The sequence below is a fragment of the Salvelinus fontinalis genome, chromosome 37 (assembly GCF_029448725.1).
Source record: "Salvelinus fontinalis isolate EN_2023a chromosome 37, ASM2944872v1, whole genome shotgun sequence".
NCBI lineage: Eukaryota > Metazoa > Chordata > Actinopteri > Salmoniformes > Salmonidae > Salvelinus > Salvelinus fontinalis.
The window spans coordinates 5,085,705-5,090,704 of record NC_074701.1 but is presented as its reverse complement, the minus strand read 5'-3'; the positions used below and the strand labels follow the sequence as shown (position 1 = coordinate 5,090,704).

Here is a 5,000-nt window from a genome sequence, read left to right as displayed (position 1 = left end):
TTACTGCATCTCTCTGGGGAAATGCACCACTCTGAGCAGATCGCTTTACAGGGCCTAAAATATCTCCACTGTACCAAGCTGTGAAGACACACCCACACACACCATCTAAAACACACCCACACACACCATCTAAAACACACCCACACACACCAACTAAAACACACCCACAAACACCAACTAAAACACCCAAACACACCAACTAACACACCCACACCAACTAAAACACACCCACAAACACCAACTAAGACACCCAAACACACCAACTAACACACCCACATCAACTAAAATACACCCACAAACACAAACTAAAACACCCACAAACCCCAACTAAAACAAACCCACACCAACTATCACACCAACACCAACTAACATACCCACACCAACTAAAACACACCCACACCAACTAAAACCCACCCACAAATACCAACTATAACAAACCCACAACCAACTAAAACACACAAACACCAACTAAAACACACCCACACCAACTAAAACACACAAATACCAACTAAAACACCCACAGACCAACTAAAACACACCCACAGACCAACTAAAACACACACACAGACCAACTAAAACACCCAAACACACCAAGTAACACACCCACACCAACTAAAACACCCACAAACACCAACTAAAACACCCAAACACACCAACTAACACACCCACATCAACTAAAACACACCCACAAACACCAACTAAAACACCCAAACACACCAACTAAAACATACACACAGACCAACTAAAACATACACACAGACAAACTAAAACACACCCACAAACACCAACTAAAACACCCAAACACACCAACTAAAACACCCAAACACACCAACTAAAACATACACACAGACAAACTAAAACACACCCACAAACACCAACTAAAACACCCAAAAACACCAACTAAAACATACACACAGACAAACTAAAACACACCCACAAACACCAACTAAAACACCCAAAAACACCAACTAAAACATACACACAGACAAACTAAAACACACCCACAAACACCAACTAAAACACCCAAAAACACCAACTAAAACACCCAAACACACCAACTAAAACATACACACAGACAAACTAAAACACACCCACAAACACCAACTAAAACACCCAAAAACACCAACTAAAACATACACACAGACAAACTAAAACACACCCACAAACACCAACTAAAACACCCAAAAACACCAACTAAAACATACACACACACCAACTAAAACACACCCACAAACACCAACTAAAACACCCACAAACACCAACTAAAACACCCAAAAACACCAACTAACACACCCACATCAACTAAAACACACCCACAAACACCAACTAAAACACCCAAACACACCAACTAAAACATACACACAGACCCAACTAAAACATACACACAGACCAACTAAAACACACCCACAAATACCAACTAAAACACACCCACACCAACTAAAACACACCCACACCAACTAAAACACACACACAGACCAACTAAAACACACCCACACCAACTAAAACACACAAATACCAACTAAAACAGACCAACTAAAACATACACACAGACCAAGCTGTAAGACTCACAGTATACTCTTAGAAAAAAGGTGCTATCTAGAACTTAAAAGGGTTCTTCAGCTGTCCCCATATGAGAACCCCTTTGAAGAACCCTTGTTGGTTTCAAATAGAACTGTTTTGGGTTCTACGTGGAACCCAACATGGTTTTACCTGGTACCAAAAAGGATACATTATTATCATCATTGCTGTTTTTATATTGAACCCATTCAGAGGAATATGCCTTCCATGTAAAATAGAAAGGAATTCAGGGAGGGAGAGATAGTAGAGAGGGTAGCTATCTTGGTAGAGAGGGGACATCTCTGTGTTCCTTCTGGACGGGTGGCAGTGGCAAACAAAGATGTATGCCAGCTTTAAACAGCTTGGGCAGCCTGGGCACCGTCTCCTATTGCTCATCTACCATCTTACCAAGCTTACCACCTCTACCTGAACCAATGTCACACACAGACGCACGCACACATCATGTGCACGCACACACACCCAACGCAATGTAAACACACTCCCAACCGTTCCACATGTAATACCCCCAGCCCATTCACATAATATGCAAAACTGCTACCCCCATCCCCCACTCTACACATTACACACACTACACACTGCCCTAACACGCATCACAAACACTGACAAGCAGAACAAACGGCCATTAGACCATTTGAACAGTTCCCTTTGTCCCCTGTTCCCCATCTCTCATCGCCCTTACTCTCTCTTATTCACTATCTCTCCATCCCCCTTCTCTCTATCTCAGTTTCTTTCAGTCGCTCTCTTGATCCCTCCCTCCAGTGAGAAGCTCCATCTATCTCTTTACCTCTCTTAAGCCCACTCCCTTTCTCTCTCTCCCTCTCACTTACCCTTTCTCTCTCTCTTTCCCTCTCTTTCCATCTCGCTCTCCTTCCCTCTTTCTCTGGGTGTTGTTGTGTCCTTGGCTATGCAGTGCAGATTCCACCTCTGTGTGAGATAGCGGTAATTGAGGTAATGGACCATCCCAGAAACAGGATTAGGGAATACAGCAGGGAGAAAGGACAATGTGCCCTAATAGAATCTGGGAATTCTATCAGCGGCTTAGGCTTTCAAGATCTCCTGAAAATATTTACGTGTGGATGTCCCTTCACCCCTGACCAACTCCGCAAATATATTACATTCAATTAAAAGTGTGCCATGCAAATGTTCTATAATACTCAATTCTGTGAAAGCAAAAGTATGTCTATTCTGATCTTTATCACCATCATAACTAATTGTAGGTCACTAGGTAAAGCCATCTACTCCGGCATAGTGAGTCTAGTCTGTATTCTGTAGATCCAACGCAGCTGCTCATGGACCAGAGAAACACACACACACACACGTCTTTGTCCTGGCCCAGACTCTCAGTGGTGCACCAATTGACTGACCACAAACAAAGCCCTGTTTGACCAACACTTCCCAGACAAAGACGGAGAAGGGAAGTCCAGGGAAGAGAGAGCCGGGAGGAATCGCAAGACACCAGCAGAATCTAACATCTCTAGACAATAAGCCTTAATCAATCTATTATACATACTCCATACACACAGAGGAGAGAGAGAGAGAGAGAAGACAGGCTATGTGCTCACTGCTCACAAAATGAGGTGGAAACTGAGCTGCACTTCCTAACCTCCTGCCCAATGTATGACCATATTAGAGAGACATATTTCCCATATTTCCCACAGATCACACAGATCCACAAAGAATTCAAAAAAAAAATCAAATTTTGATAAACTCCCATATCTACTGGGTGGAATTCCACAGTGTGCCATCACAGCAGCAAGATTTGTGACCTGTTGCCACAAGAAAAGGGCAACCAGTGAAGTACAAACACCATTGTAAATACAACCCATATTTATGCTTATTTATTTTCCCTTGTGTACTTTAACCATTTGTACATTGTTACAACACTGTATATATATAATATGACATTTGTAATGTCTTTATTGTTTTGAAACTTCTGTATGTGTAATGTTTACTGTTCATTTTTTATGTTTATTTCACTTTTGTATAGTATCTACCTCACTTGCTTTGGCAATGTTAACACGTTTCCTCTTGAATTGAATTGAATTGAATTGAGAGAGAGAGAGAGAGAGAGAGAGAGAGAGAGAGAGAGAGAGAGAGAGAGAGAGAGAGAGAGAGAGAGAGAGAGAGAGAGAGAGAGAGAGAGAGAGAGAGAGAGAGAGAGAGAGAGAGAGAGAGAGAGAGAGAGAGAGAGAGAGAGAGAGAGACTTAGAAGAAAGAAAGGAAGAGAAAGGAATCTTTTTTGCCAGTGAGTTGTTTCTGATCCATTTCCTAAAACTCTGCAAATCAGTGTGAACGGGGTAATAATTGTGAAGTTGAAAGGTGAATCCCGATAGGAGAATTCCATGGGATTTTCATGCCGAAGTCTGTGTTCTTGTAGAATTCCCACTCCCCATTATCAGTGTAATCCCCGGAACACACAAGTCCCGCACGGAAAACCCAATTAGTAGCGTTGAGATTTACACACACCTGACGCCCAATCTGTAATGGCCCAATCTGTAAATGCAGAGAACACACACATATCAACAGGACCAGAGACAGAATAACGTAATAAAAGCAGACGTATTGGTCAGAACAAGGCCAAGCTAAGAAACTACTGTACTAACTGACGTTTCTTCTTCTGAGTAGACCCTGATTCAGTAAGTGTGATATATCTTCTATTGATCTTTGTAGCCTAGCGATTAGAGTGTTGGGTCAGTAACCAAAAGGTTGCTAGTTCGAAACAACAACAGCTCCCTGGACAGTTAACTACCCACAACAACAGACCCTGGACAGTTACCTGTCCACAACAACAGCTCCCTGGACAGTAAACTGCCCACAACAACAGCTCCCTGGGCTGTTAACTGCCCACAACAACAGCTCCCTGGGCTGTTAACTGTCCACAACAACAGCTCCCTGGGCTGTTAACTGCCCACAACAACAGCTCCCTGGACAGTAAACTGTCCACAACAACAGCTCCCTGGACAGTTAACTGCCCACAACAACAGCTCCCTGGACAGTTAACCGTCCACAACAACTGCTCCCTGGACAGTTAACTGTCCACAACAACAGCTCCCTGGGCTGTTAACTGCCCACAACAACAGCTCCCTGGACAGTAAACTGTCCACAACAACTGCTCCCTGGACAGTTAACTGTCCACAACAACAGCTCCCTGGGCTGTTAACTGTCCAGAACAACAGCTCCCTGGACAGTTAACTGCACACAACAACAGCTCCCTGGACAGTTAACTGTCCACAACAACAGCTCCCTGGACAGTTAACTGCCCACAACAACAGCTCCCTGGGCTGTTAACTGTCCACAACAACAGCTCCCTGGGCTGTTAACTGCCCACAACAACAGCTCCCTGGACAGTAAACTGCACACAACAACAGCTCCCTGGACAGTTAACTGCACACAACAACAGCTCCCTGGACAGTTAACTGTCC

General features: G+C 43.5%; 1 protein-coding gene across 1 annotated transcript in view; it reads right to left on the bottom strand.

The window, feature by feature from the left end:
• LOC129836004 (B-cell lymphoma/leukemia 11A-like) overlaps positions 1 to 5,000 on the bottom strand; it is a 46,830-nt gene that overhangs the window by 9,859 nt on the left and 31,971 nt on the right. The window lies entirely within an intron of this gene.